General features: G+C 49.2%; 1 long non-coding RNA gene across 1 annotated transcript; it reads left to right on the top strand.

Annotated features, from left to right (window-relative positions):
* Positions 1–1,613: 1,613 nt before the first annotated feature.
* LOC115614667 lies at positions 1,614–20,775 on the top strand. Its single transcript, XR_003993796.1, has 3 exons — positions 1,614–1,625; positions 3,302–3,304; positions 20,689–20,775. It is a non-coding gene; the product is annotated as an uncharacterized LOC115614667 (long non-coding RNA).
* The last annotated feature ends 291 nt before the right edge of the window (positions 20,776–21,066 follow it).

Below are 21,066 nucleotides of genomic sequence, written 5' to 3'. Positions count from 1 at the left end.
CCTTGCCTGCAAAACCATGTGAGCTGTGCCAGGGGATGTCCACCATCCCTCAGACACTGTCCCTGCTTTCTGTCTGCTCAGCCCAACAGGCTCACTGGAGAAGGTGGGAGGTGGTGTAGAGTCCCACTTTGTTGTCTCCACCCTCAAAATAAAACCTCTAGGGGTGAACCATAACCTGGTTCAGTGCTGGAGCCCCACACTGGAGAGGACTACCCCAAAAGGTGGTTGGTAGAACTGCAGTGATGCCTTGGGCTACAAAGACATTAAGTCAAAGCACGGGGTGCTGAGAATTTGCAGTACTTTTCCAGGGTTTGATGGCAGATAACAGCCTTATCAGCAGATAATTAATACAAATTCAGTGGCCACATATGGGACGTTCCTTTGTTCGTTGGAGGCATGTGGATCTGAGCTCAAAGCAGGCTTCCTCCCCATCGCTACGGCTCACTGCCTTTGCCAGCTCTCCCCAGGCTGCGTGTTGTGATGCTGCTCTGCTGTTCCAGAGCCCTGAACAATTCATATGATGTTCTAGAAGGAAAAAAACCCCAACCCAAACCTAATTTGGGTTTTCATGACACGTCAGCCCTCTATTGGGCCTTGTAAACTTTTCCTGACATTACCACTTCATGAAAACTTTGATTTCAGCTGTCGACTAAATCTTTAATCTCCCTTTACCTGCTGGGTCTGTCTCCTTTCCTTACTTAAAAAAACAGTTTGGATTTGTCTTCCGTGGCATCTTTCAAATGTCAGCAGTTACCAGACTAACACAGAATGCAAAGGCCTTGGCAAACAGTCTTTTAAAGAGTCGGGGCATATAAATTTAAAGGTATGATATAATCTAGGAGGAATCCATCAGCCGGGGGACCCTCTTGCATGAAGTGTATTGAAAACCAAGCACAATATGAGCAGAAGGAAAATTGCTTTTTCCCGTTTGAATTTTGATTCACTTACCAGCAATATTTACTAGTAACAGGCAGAGCCTATTTCTCATTTTCTGGGGAGATGGGAGAATTCTGGTGCCACTCATCTTGTCACCAAATTAAATCTGCTGACTTGCTGCCAGGCCACTGTGATATTAATGATACACTTGTAATCCCTTTCGTTTGGGCGGCCTGTGCATGGAGATGTGAGACTCTTGACCATTGTTCACACACTGAAAGGGAAAACAGCACTTCTACAGCCCTGGGAAATTGCAGCTCCCTCTGTCATTTATTCCATTCTGTTACCAATGCCAGGCTGTGATTAGCTCCTGCTGCTCAGTGTGGGGACACCTCCCAGCGCCAGCTTCACCTGGGAATTAGCCAGAGGACGGGAGCCTGGTGCAATCAGTGGGCACCAGGTGCTCAGGCAGCTCTGAGCTTCTGTCTCTTGGTAAGGCAGGAGCATCCCAGGGTTGGCTGCGGTGCTGCTCCTGCTCACATCTCCTCTCTCTGGTGAGGAAAGGGCTGAACTTAATCATAGAATCCCAGACTGGTTTGTGTTGGAGGGACCTTAAAGCTCATCCAGTTCCAACCCCCTGCCACAGGCAGGGACACCTTCCACTAGAGCAGGTTGCTCCAAGCCCCTGTGTCCAACCTGGCCTTGAACCCTGCCAGGGATGGGGCAGCCACAGCTTCTCTGGGCACCCTGTGCCAGCGCCTCAGCACCCTCACAGGGAAGAGCTTCTGCCTCAGAGCTCATCTCAATCTCCCCTCTGGCAGGTTAAAGCCATTCCCCTTGTCCTGTCCCTCCAGGCCCTTGTCCAAAGCCCCTCTCCAGGTTTCCTGGAGCCCCTTGAGGCACTGGAGCTGCTCTGAGGTCTCCCCTTCAGGAGCCTTCTCTTCTCCAGGCTGCCCCAGCCCAGCTCTCTCAGCCTGGCTCCAGAGCAGAGCTGCTCCAGCCCTCGCAGCAGCTCCGGGGCCTCCTCTGGCCTTGCTCCAGCAGCTCCACGTCCCTCTTGTGCTGTTGCCCCAGAGCTGGATCAGGACTGCAGGGGGGGTCTCCCCAGAGTGCAGCAGAGGGGCAGGATCCCCTCCATTTTCCATCCCAACTTCCAGTGACAGATTTGGCTTTGAACTTCCCTGATGAAGCAGCCTCTGGCTGTGGTACTCAGGGGCTGCTCTAATGATGGTAACTTGCCTGACCATCGCCCAGACCAGGCTGCTGGGCTCCATGGCTGTGCCCTGCATCCCGTCACTTCCTAAGTGCTCCTGAGCAGGACTGGAGCAGTCCGGAGGTGAATTGACCTTGGACTCCCTGCTGGAGCTGCCCGAGGCAGAGATGGAGCGACGCGTGGGCCCTTCCTGGGATTACACCATGCCTGTGCCCTTCCTGCTCACCATCTCTTCATTAGCATTCCTTTTGCACACTTAATTAGCACATTCCTGCCTCTAAGTTATGGGCTGCTTTCCTATATTTACGCCCTCCTAAAACATCAAGGGAGAGGTCTAAAAATTACATCTCATGACAAGCATTAATTGTGTGAACTCCCAGGATTTACAGTGTTCTGCTCGCTCCTGGCTCCACATGGAGGGTGCTCATGCAAACACACGCAGAGACTGGTCTACACGTACACACGTGCTGCATCTCTTCACATGCTGAATTACTGCTGTGCACACACTTGCACACACTGTATCTGTCACCCCCAAGCCAGGGCTACCCAATCCACTTGAGTATATTGCGGTCTGTGAGAGGTGATGGTCTAACAGGTAACCCAGCATCTCCTAATCAGGCCACAGGCACCGCTGGTCTGGTTGTAACCATTCAGCTGCCTGTAAATCTCCCAGCATAGCTACTAGTGTATGCAGAGTGCCTGGTTTATAGAGCATGGGGGCCTTATCTCAGTCCAGGTGGGACGTGCTGCCTTCTGCAGTCATTGTTCTTCAGCAGAGTTCCACGCTGGTGGGAAGTGCTGGTGGATTTGCCAGCCCTCCTGGAAGCCTGGCGGCATGGGCTGTGAAGACCGACCCATCACCGGGGCCATGGCACAGGCAAAATGGAGTATGAAGGACCTGACACCACGATCCTGCACCGTTGGGACTCACTGAGACTCCCTCAAAAGTGCAAGGGAAAAGGAGCATCCAGTGAGGAAACTCACTGCAGAGGTTCCTGCTGTCCCAAAGCCATGTTCCGGAACAGCCATGCCTCTCTGCACAGGGTATTGGACTGTAGTTTCAATAGCAATTGATATTCCTCCCCTCTGTATTTGTCTAATGTCTTTTTAAAATCTCTGTAGGAAAAGAGACCATGGAGATGCCAGATCACTGGGAGAAGGTGCAGGTGTCTGTGGACCTCTGCACTTCTCCTGGGAACCTTTCCTCTCTAGGATGTGGCAGAAGAGGAGTGCTAACCCATGTTGTTCCTTGCTGGTGTTTGTTTTACTTTTATTACACACAGGATCCTCATTGCCCTCCGGTGCAGTTCAGCACAGTCACAGCCCCCAGTTGTGTAAAGGATGCTGTGGCAGCCCAGTGTGTGACTAGTTGGCACTGGGCAGCTCATCCATAGGTACTGTGGGGGACACATGTAAAGTGTCTGAACCTTGGGCTAACACATCGGTACCTCAGGGAGCAGCAAGAGGGGTGAGGAAATGCTGAGGTAAGGAAGAATTCTCAGTCACTCCTACTGAGAGCTGAGCACAGTGTTCTGCACAAACATTGTGCCCAAGCAGCTCAGCAGGAGTGAGCACGGTTGGGTTATCAAGTGAGGGATGTGCATGCCATCCGCAGTTACATACTGTGTCATCCCAGGAAAGATGCAACAACGCAGGCAGTAATTCTTCACCTTTTACAGAAGCTTTTATACATCCACCTGGAATTTATAGATCACAGCTTGTGACACACTGTCATGATTGGTTTTTATTTAGGAATATGAAAAAATCTCCTGTGTGTGAGGATTCTCCATGGACACCAGGAAACCTTCCCAGAGGGAGAAACCTGGCAGGAGGTTTCTGCTGAGTTCTGCCTCCCAGGTCTCCAGCACCAGCATTTCCACCACTCTGTTGTTGCACTGTGCAATGGCAGTGATACGTGGTCACTCTGCTTGTGTTTCCACAGGTTGAGTGGTTATTTATGGCACAAAAGACTGTTTTGGGTTGGAAGGAACCTTAAAGCTCATCTATCCTATGTCTACATGTCCTTGTAGGTATGATGCATTGCGCTATGATTTGTGTGGCTGGTTCTTTTGAGCTCTTCGCAAAGGCCAGCCCTGCAGAAGACTCCACCATCCCCAGAAGGATCCATCTCAGCGCTGGCCGAATGCAAGGTGCTTGGATCATGGGATGTACAGCTTCAGGTGCACTCCTGTGCAAGACAGCGGTTTTGTTTGAACTTCACATGGTGGATTCCACATCTATGTCTACTTTTCCCAGCTTGTTTCTTGTTTCTTGCCAGATCCTGTTCCTTTTCTGTAATGGAACAGTGACAGATTACTGGAACGTGCATGTACCATGTAGCTGCTTACAGAAACGCATGCACAAGTGATCTCCGACAGGCTTTCCCTACTGAGATCCTTGTAGCAGAAATTGTGCCATTGATTTTCCAGCATCCTGTGAGCAACATTTATTTTCACATTTGCCACATGCATATACTCTTGTATAACAGCCATTCATCAGGTAGCTGAGTGTTCCCAGGCAAGACACAGAGCCATTCTGCACCTTCTCATCTGGAAGGGAAGATGAAGAACACCACATCCAGCTGAAAGGCAGAGGGAATTTAGAAAGAGAGCATTTAACAATGGGCCTGGAATGTGGCCAGTAACCAGAAACAGCAGTTTTGCTCTCACAGCCATCCCTATCCTGATTATTTTAATGTCCATGAGGAATCAGGGCCTCTGTTTTAGCTCTTATTTGAAAGATAGCAACTCCTATTCAACCAGGCAGCTTAACATGCTGCAGTGCCAACGCCAAGGAGAGAAACCTCGTTCTGGTGCCTGCAGTGCTGCACAACCAGCTCACCTTGCCAGTGTTCATATTACAGGAGTGCAGATTTGGCTCCTGGCTGCAGATTTTATCAGCATCTCCAAAAACCTTATCTGGGGGGATTCTGGTAGGACTGCTGCTCCTCTGAGACTTTTTGCTTTCCTATGAGTGTTCCAAACCACCCCAGAGATTTCAGTGTAGTCAAGGTCCACATCTTGCCCTCAGTGAGGAAAGGGGAGATATTTACTGACAAGACTTCCCAGAGGATGAGATGGGCTGTATGTGCTTGCTCAAGGCCAGTAAGGTGGCACTGGGGGCTGAAAACCATCTTGCCAAGAGCAGCATTTTGCTGTCCTCTGGATAGAATTTCTTTATTTGGCAGCCTTTCAAAGCCTAGTTAATATAACCACAAATAAACCTGTGCGTAACAGGATATACATTAAGAGCGAACTGGCTAAATCTTCAGTGGGTGTAAGTCAGTGTGGCATCACCGGCTTCCAAGGGGCTACCCTGGTTTCCACTCACTGCGCCAAGGCGAGACATTTCCATTTACAATGTACAGACATAATAAAATGAAATAGAAACAAAATCCTAAGCTCGATTCCATCTTAAAGCTTTATGTGAGCCATAAATGGGTTTGAAATAAATCATGTACCTCTCACAGGTCTTATAAGTCAGACCCCTCAGCTTCCAGAGGAGCATGGTGCAAAGCCCCAGCTGCTTCATCACGTGGAGATTTGTCACCCTGAGGAGCTGTACTCCATACAAAGCACTGCTTGCCTCGGCTGAGGAGTCCAACACTCCAACATCGGTGGATGCTGGAATTAGGACTGCGTGGGGAATAAGAACTTTTCCTGGTGCTTGTGAGTCAGGAAACCCCCTCCAGCCACGGCCCTGGCTGCTTTTCCACGCTTCTTTTTTTGTGGCTTCATATCTTTTTTCAGAGTTTATGATTTATGGAAAACTTGTTTAGACATTGGCTGAGACACTAAATTACAGACCATCTTACTACCTTACAGATCATCTACCACTGTGTTACATTTCAGGTTCATATTGGGGGCATCTGACATTACCGTTGTTCAAAGAGATGGAAGGACAGCAGCTAAATTATTCATAATCTTGTCTCCTAGGCTGTTTAAAACATGGTTGTGTTGCTTTTAACAGTACATATACCCCTAGGCAGAGCGTATGGGTTGAAATGGGAGGTTGGTGGGGTGGGTACAGTTAGAAGTAACTAAAAGCAGACTTAGAGAGGCGGCTCTGGCTCTTGCCTTCAGTGGAGCCTGCAACTCTGCTGGATGCTCTGGGGCTTCAGAGAAGTGTATCTGTTTTCTCTGCTGCTTTAAGGACTTCTCAAGTCTTTCCATGGCTGCAGTGTGCATGCTGCAGGGTCATCCTCTGTCTGCAGCTAACGTGCAGGAAAACAGCTTACTGGATCAGGGTTGCTGCATTGAATGCACTGTGTCTGAATGGGACACAGTGAGTATCCTGGCACCAGCAGCCCGTTTGTCCAAAACCTCTGGCATCTCTGTTTACTAAGTTAAAAAAAAAGAAGAAGAAATGCTGCAAACTTACATCACAACCAAATCCTGGGATTTATTGCTGCCTCTTGAGGGATTAGAGTGGCGGGAAGGAGCTGAGCCTGTGTTTTGTTTCTGCTGGGTGATTGCAGTGGATACTGCCTCTTCTTACCCTTCCCTGACAAACACTTCAGCTTTGCTTCATGCATCTAAGCCATGTGATAAATTGTTGGGGTGTTCCCATAGACCTTTGCAGCAGCTTAAGTTACTGCGTGATTTAGTTGCTTCCCAAAGTGCTTGGTGAAGCGGGAAGCAGCCATCCCATGGCTGCACACGGCCACACTCCTGTGTCATTTCTTTGCTGTTTCTATGCTTCCCGGTGCCTGTCACAGTTGCCCCTGCAATGGTGGTGTCTATTGCATAGCACCTACATGCCATAGCACAATTGGAGTGTCCTTAGATTGCTCCATCCAGGTCCTTCTGGCCCCATTTGTGGGCTACATGGGACTTTCTCAAAGGGTAAGGCTCTGTGCCAGCCCCAGAACAACTTTCAGGCCACTCTGCTGCATCCAGAGGAACCATGGGCTTATGACTCTTGTCTCCTTTCGATGCTGCACTGCCCAGTACAGGAACTGTCCCCTTTGGTGTGTGCCAAACACCAGGCAGACATATGGCTCCATAGTGGAGCAAGGCATTATTATCATATCAATATCCCATTATCATAATGAAATCCAAGGCAGGAAGCAGATGGCTGCACATGGAACAAAGCCTGCCAGATGCAGCCAATTCCTTTATTACCAGTTGTGACAGGATCGCAGAGTGCACAGCAAAGCATTTCTGCTCTTCTAGAGTTGCCCCCCCTCATGCCAACATGCTCGGGAACCCGCAAACGTATGTGTAAATCCCATTATTTGCCAGCACAACCCCCCCATATAAAGACAATAAAGGTCAATGTGTGACTCGATGTCTGTGCTGGACAATCGCTGTGGCAGATCTGACAGTGATACATACACCATGTTTTTAAAACATTTTTATTCAGTCGGCCTGTCACTCACAAGCAATGTATGTTACAGGCAGTTTTCCCCAGAGATTCCCCTTGTCTCTGCTCGCCCTGACCCTGCAGCTGAGGGCATGTGTCCTGCTGCTGACAGGGAGCCTTGTCCTTATCACATCCTCCTGTAGCCCTCCACTCTCTTGATAAATCAACCTGTGTCTTGGCTCCTTCCCTGATGCCATTAGGGAGTCAGGAGGCAGAGGGACTGCAGCAAATGCACCTCGTCTTAGCCCGGATAAAACACTTGATGGAAAAGCTCACAAAACCTTCCTGCAAGGCATCAGATGTCCTTGGCTTTAATGGCTCTGAGAGCTGTGCAGGCAGCTGGAAAAGGAGCAGTGGTCCATAGAGAGGGAGGGTGTTCCAGAGCCAAGGACCAGCCAGATGGGCTCTGCACAGGGATGGGTGCAGCCTGCGTTTCACTCAGCACTCCATGAGCACCAGCCTCATTATCCCAGAGTTTATTTGTGCTACAGAACCACTGGTGAGGGGGGGGTGAGGTGCCATGGATATACCTGCCAGGACACAGGGCTGGTTTTAGGCTGGTTATGAAGAGACTGTCTATGTTTGGAAAGTGGACCCATGGATGTGGCTGATGCACAAAAGCTGTTACAAACCCCGAGTTGGGCAGAGAGCGTTAGCACGGCAGCTCTTGAATTTGGGTGCTATAGAGCTGTCTGAGAACAGCCCTCAGTCTTTGTGCGCGTGCCATAGGAGGGGGACTGGGAGACCCTGAGACAAAGGGATGTGGTGGCAAACATCCTCCTTCTCCTTCCCTTCAAAAGTAGGGGACAAACATCTGGGAAGTGCAGAACATGTAACAGGGAAGAAGGACTCAGTGTGTGACAAGCACGGCACACTGAAAGGGCTCAGCAGAGGGGCTTTAGAACTCAGTACGAATATGGTAGGGCTGCTATGGGGGGAGGTAGACAGTAGCTGTCAGGGGGCAATAGCCAAGAACGGGTAGAGAAGGGGAGTTGCTTAGTCCAAGGCTGGGGAGGACGCAACCAGTGTGGACCAGTGCAAAGGCTGTGGCCCCTGGCAAAGCTGCAGCGTGGCATGTCACTGGGGTTGCTGATTATCTCACCACTGGGAATTTAGGGTAGCGATTTAGGAAGGGCTGAACATCACTGGAAGCCCAAGTAATGCAATGCCATTTTGGCTCAATCCAGCCTGGCACGAGAGCTGGAAGACGCAGGGTGCCAAGGCAAAGCTGTGTGTGGGCTTCAGAGGTGTGGTATGAAAAGGCACTTTGAAACGATCCATCTTAAGTGGCACAGGGCTTTATGACAGCGCACGGTCATTGGGTATCAGGCATGTAATAATGAGCCTTATTCGTTAGAAATCAAAGATGAGCCCTTTCTGGCTAAAGATAAACCAGAAGGGCTGGTACCCACCAAGCACTCAGTAAACAAACATAGCCTGGAGAGGAAAGAAGCCAAGCTCAGATCCTGTAACGTGATCCAGGGGGAACCAGGCTGATTTTGTAGAAGTTCTGTCAATGCATTGTAACAAATCAGTGCATCCCATTTGGCCTGGCTTTCCTCAAGTAGGTCACCCCTTAATCTGATGCAGGCAATGAGCCGCTTTCTTCCTATTTATTCTTTGATTCTGCTTTTCTAGCAGGTCTGCTTTTGCAACTAGCAAGATAAAAGAGTATTTATTGCTGGCGCCTGAAAGCATTCTGCTCCAACAGGTGTCTGTGTTTCATTTCAAACACATCAGGATGTGCCTAATTCCCCAGCCATGGGAAGTTGGGTGTTGTGAACTTTGGAAGAGATTTCTATTGGTTCTGCACTAGGGCTGTAGTGAAGCTTCATTTTAAAAGCTAAAATAAAATATCTGCTTGTCCAAATGAGAGTAATGTCTCTTAGCAATGAATGGTGGAAGCACCTGTACAGTGTGTGCAAATGGAGTTACTGCAATTAAAGGTCATGCGAGCAGGAAAATTTGCAGCCATCTCCAAGAGGGCAAGAAAAATATCATTAACAGACTCAGGGCAATAAGTGCTGTAAAATGCAAAGACTTGGGAAACATTTACTGCAATGTATTAAAGGAAGCAGCAAAACAACCCACCAGAAAGAGATATTTTTTGATGTTTTTGTTACCTATGTTTGTAACTGTAGGTCCTGAGACAGGCGCATTCTCTGTCTGCGGTTGATAAATCAGCTGGGAAATGATTCAGGTTGTTTGCTTTCGCAGTTAATGCCCTGTCCAATTAATAGGCAGTTCATGGCTCTTTTGGAGCTATTATTTAAGGCTGCTTTCAGGTGCAGGGAAGAGATTGCTGCATTTGATTCACATTTGCAAGTTTCTCCAGTAAGCGTCAATACTACAGACTTCTATTTGCCATGCAAGTTTAGATTATGTGACCCTCTGAGGGTGACTTCACTGAATAACTCACATCTGAAACAAAGTGTAGGAGCAAGGCTGGGTGTGCAAATCGTGTGCACAAGGGGAGATGCTGTTTGGGGGTGGGGTAGAGCCTGTGAGTACCCCGTGGCAGTACAGCCAGGAGCAACCACTGCTCTCCTTCCTGATCCCTGCAACGCACTCAGCCCCCTGGGACCAGCTCCGGCACATAGAGAGTGATGGCACCATCCTCCACCCCTTTGGCTCAAATGCAATAGCCACAGTACATGACGTGGAAGTGATGGAGCATCTTGGACTTGCTTCAATACTGTCAGTGCTCACACTTGTTCAGTAGAAACAGATGTGAAGCTGAAGGACCCTGCCACTGAGTGCATATATCTGAAGGGGACTCCATAAACCTCTTTTGGCAGCTGAAACAGAATATAGAATAAAGATGAAACGAGCCCATCTATCCATGTCCCCTCCAAAGTACATCAGCTTGACAGAAGCTCACCTAACAAACTGTTAACAAATCCCTGCTTGGGAGGATTCTTCTGACCACCTATTCCAGTGCTCTGCTCTTCAGGTTGTGAGGTTTCTCCAAACACCAGGCAGTGGATATATAACCTCTGCTGAACTTCAGGCTCTGACCCTTTTTGGACTTACTTACAATTTTCCTACCCTCACCAGCTTTGGTCTCCTGTTGTATCAGGAGCATCCTGAATATTGCAAATCATGTGCAGTTCAGAGAGTCACAAGAGCTGAAGGTGCATGAACAAGTTTAAAACAAATGGAGGATGCCGAGGCATCTTTCCCTGCTCATTTTGCTTCAAGAAAGAGCTCCCAGGAAAAAATGGAGTTTGAAGGCAGCTTTTTTTGGCAATTGCTTACTCTGAAGCTCCTGAAGAGTTTCACATTTTTCAGGCAAGTCAAGTGGAAGAGGCTAAGTGCACCCAGCTGTAGTACAGAAAATTTGGGTGTGCTGCAGTCCATGTAGAAAATAAACCCATGAGCAATATGCTTTTAAGCTGAGGGCACACAAAGAAGACAAAATCATAGGATTACTTGCGATTGATCTAGAGAGAAGAGCCAATCTTGCAATTTTGGGGGCTTGCTGAGGCTCTGATAAAAGACAAGGCTGGAACTGAGATCTGAGGAGGAGGAAATACAGGGAGAAAGGGAGCGATAAATGATGTATGAGAAGACCCAGCTGTAACTCCTGACAAAACAGACACAATTTGCTGAGCAAAAAGATCTCCAGGATTGGAGAATTTGGTCACTGGGAGGAGAAAAGGGGAGCCCAGATGCTTCCAGATGGGGCTTACACCATGGAAGGAAACCTTCCAGAAATTCGGAATGCAACGCTATTTGGAAAAGTGCCTGATGTCGTTAGCATCTGGTACGTGCCAAGGATGGATCCTTACTGAGCTCATCACATAGGGACAGGGTCTGGCAAGTTGGTGCTTGCAAAGCTGATGCTCACACTGTGGGAAGGATGTCAGCTCTGAGCCCATGTGGATGTGAATCAAGAGGGCATGGGAGGTAGTACAGCAGAGATGATCATCGGATCCCAGAACGGTTTGTGTTGGGAAGGACCTTAAAGCTCATCCAGTTCCAACCCCCTGCCACGTGCAGGGACACCTTCCACCAGAGCAGGTTGCTCCAAGCCCCTGTGTCCAACCTGGCCTTGAACACTGCCAGGGATGGGGCAGCCACAGCTTCCCGGGGCACCCTGCGCCTCAGCACCCTCACAGGGAAGAGCTTCTGCCTCAGAGCTCATGTCAATCTCCCCTCTGGCAGGTTAAAGCCATTCCCCTTGTCCTGTCCCTCCAGGCCCTTGTCCAAAGCCCCTCTCCAGGTTTCCTGTAGCCCCTTGAGGCACTGGAGCTGCTCTAAGATCTTCCTTTAAGGAGCCTTCTCTTCTCCAAGGCTGAACCAGTCCAGCTCTCTCAACCTGGCTCCATGGGGGCAGAAGGCGAGCAGGGCAAGCTGTCTCCCCTCACCATGTCCTTTGCACAGAGCAGCACATGTGCCGCTTTACTGGACATCCTCACAGAGCACATTTACGCCTGTGGCACAAAACCATGGGGTATCCTGAACTTTTAGACAAGTGTAGGCTGCATCTCTGCCGACAGCTTTTCACTTGCGAACTCCCAGGTAATGGATGATGAAGACAAATTGCCTGTTATGTGATTTAAAGTGAATTTTGCCTGTCAGCACGGCTAAAATAAATGTGTTCATTTCCTCACAATGGCCGATCTGTCACATTAACCTGAGTCCTCATCGTCTCTGCAATCGAGTCTAATGGTGGGAATTGGAGATCTGATTGTCTTAAAAAGTGAATTTATCATGTCCTTAATTTTCGCCTCGCATGAAGAGCCAGCTCTAATGTTTGCTTCGATGCCCTCCAGTGCTTCCCCCCGATGAACCTGGCACGGGCAGGGTGAGGAGCTGCTCCTGCTGCATCCAGCCATGCACACAAGCCATTTGACGGCCACATCAGCTCACAGTGAGCCCAGGTCACCTCCCACTTGCCTTAAAGCAAAGAGACCTCGTGCTCGTTCCTGATGCTGTGTGTGTCTCTAATCTGCAAAGCAATGGTACAACTGCAGTCCTTTCCCATGCAGCCTGCCATGAACGAGTTACCTGCGAGCAATTACATGATTGCTGTTAATTCTATGGTTTAATTCTTTATCAGCTGAAACTTGTGCTGGTTTTCCTATTATTTCAGTGACTGATTTGGGGTTACAGCCCCGCTTTCCTTCCTGGGGTGCAGTGAAGTAAAACGCCAGTGTTCTCACCAGCTCCTTCAGCTCCCTGTGGTCTCTGATGTAGTCAGAATTAATAAAGGCCAGATATCTCCTTGTCAGCCCACTGGGCGCTGGGTACCTTGTCTGGTGTGATTAGTTTAGGAGTGCTCCTCAGAAAGACATAGAGTTTAACTCTCCGCAGCAGTGAGGGGAAACTCTCCATGGCTCTTGTGGTGTGCCAGCACATCCTCAGGCTCCTTCCCAGACAGCACAGAAATATTTCTGCTCCTGCCTCATTATTAGCAATTTTATCATCTCTTTCTAATAACTGTCCTGCTGATTTGTATTCTTTGATGAATCCTCTATGTCCTTTCCCAGTGGGAACTCCCTGTCTGTGTCCACCTGCATCCCAAAGAGATGGTTAGTGGTGTTTCCCAGTTTGTGGTCCAGCCTTGCATCCACTCCTGTTCTGCTCTGCGAAGCCCAGGGTGCTTTGATGGAGACCATCAGAGGGCTGGAACCCCTGAATCCTCCTCACTGTCTCCTCCTGCACCACTGTGGATTCCCATCCTCCATCTCTTGTTGCTGCTCTGTCCCACCCCAGCACATGTGAAGACGGTCGTTGTGGCTGCAGAAGCTGCTTACCAGAGACCAGACTGCTGAAACAAACTCCTGTCCACATCAGAAGCTGGGGTGCTCTGCACAGAGGAACCACAGCTGAATGAATTGGGGTTCACGGGAGCTGAGCTGAACCAAGCTGCTTTTCTTCCTGGCAGGTGCCCATGGCGAAGAAAAGGCTGCTTGGGTCTGGGGATGTGTGATGGTGTGTCCCCATGTTCACCTGGTTCTGTGCCCGGCCCTGGAGAGCCTCTTCACGCTCTTGGATGCGTTCACACAGGGACTACATGGCCACAGACTGGGAAGAGACAGGGATACAGCTACGCACTTCCTTGTAGCCTCGTGGAGTGAATGTGATATGGGTGAGGGCTTTGGGTACTGCGGGGCTTCTCCCAGTGGCAGGGCAGAAGTCTCCTCTATCCAGGACTTTGTCCATGTCAGGAAGGTAGTAAGGAAATGGCATGATGATCCCTTGCATAGTGCAAGTGAACAGTGTTCTTTGTTAAAAGGAATATTTATTTAGTGACAAATATTTAGAACTTCGTTTCTGGAGTAAACGAAGCCTGATCTGTCACTTGCAAAGTCCCTGCAGCACTGGTGTAGCTGGAATGAGGGAAGTGGTGCTTCAGGCTGCAAGATGGGCATGGGACAGTGGGGATCGATTTGTGTGCTTGCAGGAGCAACCTGCTCTAGTGGAAGGTGTCCCTGCCCGTGGCAGGGGGTTGGAACTGGAGGAGCTTTAAGGTCCCTTTAACCCAAACCATTACATGATTCTATGATTTTATGACTAGGGACTGTGTCTCACCAACCCTGCCAGCCCCAGCACTGAGCCACCCATCCCAATGCTTCCAGCTGTGTGTGAGCAGAGGGACCCTTGGTGTGAGGAGGGGTGGGGATGGCTTTTTGCCATCTGCTCTTCAAGAGGAGCACCCAGGGCTGTGCGCTGGGGTGTGAAACCACCAGGTCCTGACACAGTGAGAAATCAGAGTTTTCCTGGCTTCACCCCATCTGTTGGGAGGCTGAGCTCTATCTGCTCTGCCGCCTGCTTCCAGGGGCCACTCCATCACTTTTATATCCATTTCCAAGGCATAGTATCATAAAGTTCATGTAATTATTCTCTCCCTTATGGTCACCCACACTTCAGATCCCGCTGTGTGGGTTTGTCTTTGCTGTGAGCCAAGCTCATTTCTGCCCCCCCTGCCCTACAGTAAGCTCAGAGACAGTGGGAGCACGTCTGCCCTGCTGCCACAGCATGAGAGCTGTGGGATGGCTGAGCACAGGGCAAGGGAACAGTTAAATAGCTTTTTATTCAGTGCGTATCTTCCCTGTAACAGGACCATTATTTCATAGCAACTTATTCCTTCCATTGAAACCTTCGAATAATTTCCCTTTATAATCAAACTTTCCTATCCCTAAATCAGTTTTATAACCACCTTGTTATACCTTGGAACTCAAAATGAAAAATCTCTGTTATAAATACCTGGGCTGTGCTGTGAATACTGATCACACCACTGGATTTCAGGGGATGGGTTAACAGCCGTCCTCTGCCTCCTGCCTGTGGAAGTCGCTTTCTTGGTTAGCTTATCCTCTTTGCTCCAGGGTGCAGAGAGGAGAGGGGAGGTGGGTCAGTCTCTGTCAAGCTCTGAACCTACTCTTGGGTTACCAGGAGACACTGAGCCACTGCTTCAGGCTGTGTTTTTGACAATGGATCTTGGCGCTTGCTCAGCCTGGGAGCTGTGGAGTGTGCACCAGCCTTCCAGCTCGGCTGTCCCCAGAAAGACCACCACTACACCAGGGTTAGCCCCAAAGGAACAGCATCCCTGGATGCCTTATCTGTGTGCTTCCACCCTGTTTCTGCCCATAGAACAGCTCCCAAGTGGGGATGTGGCATTGCTGAGTCACTCTCCATCCACAGCTCTTCTTTCTGGACCAGGGTCCATGGGTCCCGGTGCTGTGAAACCTCCAAAACCTGCCGAGGATCTTTGATCTCAGCCATGTATTCATCAGTCCCAAATTGCACTCAGCTGACACAAGGCAGAAAGGACTTTTTTGCCCCTGGTCTCCCTGGCATTGCAGTGTTCTGTCTGTCTCTCCCAGGAGCAGTGTATGCCTCCAGCAGAGCTCCAGCCACATCTTCATGTTTAGGTTTGTGTCAAGAGGAAGGGATTTGTTGTTGGCTTGCAGCTCGTGTGATGGTTTTATTTAATGGATTCATTGGGCGTAAAGTTGGGGAGATGCATTAGATCATCGCACTTGATTTCCTGTAAATCACAGGCCATTACATTTCACCGAGTTCATCATGTAGTGCATTCACTGACTTGGATTTGACTGAAACTCATCTTTCAGGAAGATCTCTTCAGGCCTCTTTCAGAGGTGCTTAGATGCTTTCCTGCTCAGTGTCTAATTTATAATTGGAATGGTGCTGGCTTCAGCTTCCAGCTCTTGTTCTGCCTTTCTCAGTGAAGTCTCAGAGCCTTTATTGCACAATATTTTCTCCCCCTGAAGGTATTTAGATGCAATGAGGAAGTCACCTCTCAGTCTTCTTTCTTAAAAGCTAACCAGCTTGAAGCCTTTAAATCTCTGCATGGAAGGTGTTCTTCCTGGCCCTTAAATCAACTTTGTAGCTTTTTTCTGCATCTCCCTGCTCTTCCAACTCTTTCTTTTTTTAAGCAAAGACCTACAGAAATACCATAATTCAACAGAACATGGTGTTAAACTGAAGAGAGAGTAACAGACAAGTCCCAGGCTCTAGTGAATGGCCCATGTGCCTGCCACCCAAACAACTAAGTACAGAGCTGTAAATGAGATTCAGGCAGCTCATTCATCCCTGAGCTCCCTCAGCAGCTCCTGGTTGCCAGGAGACTGGTTAAGGTGGAAGGGACCAAGGGAGCCCATCGGAGCACATGGAGCCCTCCGCTCTCCTCCAGGCTCCTGCTGTTGGCGCATGGAGAAGACACTGTCATGGGATCCTGCTGTGACCTCTCTGCCAGCAGCTCCCCATAAGGAGGCTGCATGTCCCTGTGAGACCTGGACACACACAGCGTCAATGCTTGGTCTTCACTTTTATATGCTGTTACTAAACCTGTCGGGTTTGTATTTTCACTTGCCAGAGGCATCGTCTTCACCTGGGCTACACTGAGCTGGAAATCACCTCAGGAAGGAAGTCATCCTCCCATGGTGAAACTGAGAAATCTAATCCCTTAAAGGTCTTCAACTGTCTGCTCAACTTGCAAGTAACTCTTGCCCTGGCTCAGCCTTGTCCTTGCCTCCAAATGATACCCTATAGAAGCTGTCACTGGAGATAGAAACGCAACTGCCCCTACTCACACTTTCAACAAAACCATGTCAAACACTCCTATCTGTCCCCATGGAAATCCAATACCACCTTGTCCCATTCGTAGCAGGAAACTGGGAGAGCAAAGTATGTGTGCTTCAGCCAGTTGCTGATGTTCCATGGGCTCTAGAACAGCCTCCCTCAGAAGACCAGAACTCCCACTCTTCCCAAAAGCAGGCCTGACCTCTCACACTCACACTCCTTAGAGCAATTAGCCTTTAGGCACCCAGTGAGAGTTGGTAAGCAGGACTATTTGATTGTTAAGGAAAGGAGAGAATATGAAAGACACAACATGAATGTCAAACAGTGGCTGCAGCTGTTACCTCTGCTGGGAGCTGATAATGGAGATGTGTGGGACGAGAGTGTGTGTGTCTGGTGGGTCCCTCTCCTCCTGTGAGCAGAGGATGAAGCACATCCTTCCCTGGAGCTGCTGGTGAGCTCTCCCTTACACTTTGTAGACAATTGAAGGAGCTTAGAGATGGGCACAGTAGCTGAATTCAAGGGCTGGAGAATCCTCTTTGCATATCTCACATCATGTAAATGGTATCTGCATATGCAAAGTTGAATAATCTCTTCCAAATCCAATGCAACCAAAGAAAGCATTTAAATCAGTTACTTAAAAGAAGTCACTCAAAGGAGCAGTCTTGGAAACCAGTGAATGTCTGGATACTGAGAATCCTAAAACTGAATTAAATCCCACTATTTCACTCTGTTTACCAAGATTAGCTCATGTCTTTTCTCAAAGAACACATGATCTAAGCAAGTTGGTATTTAACACGAGAAGCTGTTAATACCTTCAATTACAACAGCATTTCATTATCCCATTAAATTCATTATGAGAATACATTAACTCTGATTCCTTGCCAGAACATTGACAACTTCTTATTGCTCCCAGTGCTGAGGAAATAATGTGGTGTGTCGCATTGAAAACCTGGTGTGTCACGACTCCACTTTGTTCGCTGCTCTCCACTTCAGCTATATGGCCACTGCTTACTGAAAAAAACTTAACTCCATAAGCTAGAAGGCAATTATGGTTTCTGTCACCCTTTCCCTGGCTGGATGTTTTGTCCTGCAATGTTGATGGGTATGGATCATCTTTGTGTGTGCGCAATGTAACCCTCATTGCTTCTGGAGCTGTGGTGGGACAGTCTCAGAGCATATTCAGAGGGTTCGCTTCTCTGGTTTAGTCCTTTTTCTAAAACATCCCTGGAGTTCATCAGGAATTAAAAGGAGTTGACATTTCTTCTTACTGTGAGGGTGCTGAGGCACTGGCACAGGGTGCCCAGAGAAGCTGTGGCTGCACCGTCCCTGGCAGTGTTCAAGGCCAGGCTGGACACAGGGGCTTGGAGCAACCTGCTCTAGCGGAAGGTGTCCCTGCCCATGGCAGGGGGTTGGAACTGGATGAGCTTTAAGGTCACTTCAACCCAAATCACTCTGTGATCTATGATTCTATGCTTTTGCTTTGCTTGGAGACTCTGTTCTGTGATTCTTCAGTGTAACTTCTCTTTTTGAGACAATTCTCAGAGTGTTTTGAAGCAGAATGCTCATTGCTCATTGCAGACATCGTTGTCTTTTCCGTTCTAACCTTTGGAGGTGACTTTTGTCCTGCTGCAGTCACACGCTCCTGCATAAGAGCATCTGAGGCCAGTAGAGGAAGATCCCCAAATGGTCAAGCGACTTTGGCACCCAGACGAGGCAGCCCCAGTACCACAGGTCTGTGCCAGGTGAGGCAGCAGCGTTCTGGTCAGGGCTGGGCCCACTTCTGCGTTGTTCTGTACTCAAACAGTGCTTGCTTTGAGATCTGATTATGACACCAAACGACCTTGCTGTGCTTGCACACATCCATGTCCTTCACAGTGAAAGAAAGCAGTAGGAGCTATTATAGGGTATGAAAACATATGGAAAAATAAACACCTCTGAAGGAGCTTATCAAGGAAAAAAACACCCAGAAAGGTGTTGACCTTTAAGCAGAACCATGAAGTTAGACATAAGAAAGGTCTTCCACAATACATTCACCAGTTCTGAATGTTCTACTTAACATTTGAGGAATGAAGATGTTTGCATGCTTTTGAAAGGAATTCATTTTAATAAGTCATTTTTACACTGCACAGAATATTCCTGAAAGGAAGGGGAAGGCTTTTTTTCATTGCAAGCCTGGGTAAAAGTTATTTCTCTTTCACGATGTAGTTTACAGCTTCGGTTGAGGATCCCTGGGGTCATCCTTTGGAGCCTAAATAAAGCTCTTCTCTCTTTCTAAAGATGGGCTTTTAGAAACCTTAAATGTCTTAGAATCTTTTTTTTCTCTTGGTATAGTGCTTCTCCTGTGCCTGAGGAGTGTGGCTTTTAAGAGGGCACCGATGCCATTGTTTTCTTCTGACCTGAGATTTCTTGTGGAATCATTAGTCCCATGCGGAACATTTACAACGTGCAACTAAAGACCATGGTAAAAAAATTCTGCACGAGGCATGGCTCCTAATGACAGTGCTGCATAGTTTGCATTCACACTATAGCACAAAAGGCAGTAGGAGATATGGCTTCTGCAAAGTGGAGGTGCAAAACGCAGAGCCGCAGACCCTGCCTGGGTAAGGGAGGGAAATGGCATGTAGTAGAGATTGAAGGTGCACTGGCTGTCCTGTGGCAGAGCTGCCTGCAAAGATCTCACCCCTTGAGGATACTTGTCCCTGCGCCAGCAACGGCAAAAAGTTACACTGCACGACTCAGTGCTAAGCTCCTATTTCCCTTCAGGTAATTCCTATAAGGTTTATTTTGGTCCTGACCACTCAATGATTCAGGCAGGCAATGGGTCCTGTTTGAGCCCTCCCATAGCTCCTGCCCTGCCCACTGTCGCTGATGCTGGGGTCACAGCCCTGTGGTTCCTGCCCCCAGTGTCCTCATGAGGCTGCAGGAACAGGCAGACCTTTGGGAACTGCCACGTCACACTGCAGGAGCAGCAAAGGGGTGCTGGACCCTTGGCGTGGTCCACAAGACCTGCCAGGCTTAAAGATTGTGGTGGCCTTGGCAGTGCTGGGGAATGGTTGGACTCAATGATCTTAAAGGTCTTTTCCAACCTGTTTGATTCTATGGTTCTACAACCCGGGGTCGTTTTGTAATGTCCTTGTCTCTCGTCCCCATCCCCTCCAGCACCAGCCCTTCTCTTGGAGAGCAGTTGCACAGGGGATGTGCTGCTCCTGCTGTGAGAAGGGGGTTTGGGCTCTCAGCCGATTCCTGCACAGCACCAGGAGCCCCCCCTCTGCACCAGCAGCAGCAGCACACCTGCAGGCTGCATCTGCAGCAGTGTGGAACCACCGGCTGAGTTAAAGCTGGTGGGGTCTCCTGGCTTTGCTGCCTTGGACATCCCCAAGCTCCATCTTGCCCTGGCCATTCATTCCCTCACTACTTTTACTCCCAGTGATCCCTTCCCCTGTGCACCATCAGCTCCTTCTGCCTGGGCGTCCTGGTGCTGCTGGGAGTGTGAGCTTGGCACATGGAGAGGAGCAGAGCCAGGCGGTGCTGCCAGCTGGTTAGCTGAGATGTGTAGCTCCCGAGGGCCAGTGCTATTGGCTTCTAAGAGCATTAAGAAAAGCCAGGGCCGTAACGAGCCCAGCGGTGTGAAGGATGTTTTCCAGAGGCACAGGCACGTTTTCCCTGTTCCGCTGGTGTTTCCCTGCTGTGTTCTCACCTCACCGTTATTTGTTAGAGGGGTGCTGCTGGGGCATTTGTCATAACTTCACAGCTTGTTGCTGCAGTGCCTGTCATCTGTAATTGCTCCTTCAAGGCGTAACAACACTGAAATCCGTTTCTCCACCCAAAGTCTCACTTCCCGGCATGATGCCATTGCTGGACCTTGCTGAGATGATCTGGGATGCGGGCTCTGGGGTGTTGCATTGGACACCCTTTGATGCAGAAGGTGGGCAACTTTTGCTGACCCAAAAGCTGGGTTCAGGAAGCAGCCTGTGCAGAGACAGAGCTATTTCCCAGCCCTTGAGATAAGTGATCAAGTAAATAGGAGGGCTGTAAGGCTTTGCTTGTGGTGGGTGTAGCAATACCTGATTAGTCAGCAGAGAGCTGGTGTGTCAAGGGAGTGTCCTAATCACATCAGCTCTCAGGGGGAAAGCCCCATTGTATTGCCCCCATCATTGAGAGGCCCAGGCAAGTTTGGACCCTAGATAGTTGAAAATGTCCCTGCTCAGTGCAGAGGGGATGGACTAGATGGCTTTTGAAGATCCCTTCCAACCCAAACCATTCTATGATTCTATGATCCTGGATCTCCACTTTCCATATAGGCACTTGAGAGAGGCCCAGGGGCACTGCGGGAGCTGGGAGAAGGGTGAGGGGATGTTGCTATTGACTTTGCTGGTATCTGGCCGTCCCAGGAGAGATAACGTCTGCCTGAGGAGCAGAGCAGCTGTGACTCTCTACTACTGGGACCACGGGGTCTGATGCAGAGCATCTGGGGACATAGAGCTGGGATATGGCTGAGTGGGGTGGAAGCCTGTCTGGGGGATAGAAGAAGGTGGGATGCCTGGTGGAGGGTCTATGTGAAG

The sequence above is a fragment of the Strigops habroptila genome, chromosome 11 (assembly GCF_004027225.2).
Source record: "Strigops habroptila isolate Jane chromosome 11, bStrHab1.2.pri, whole genome shotgun sequence".
Lineage (NCBI taxonomy): Eukaryota > Metazoa > Chordata > Aves > Psittaciformes > Psittacidae > Strigops > Strigops habroptila.
This window is presented reverse-complemented; position numbering and strand designations above follow the sequence as displayed.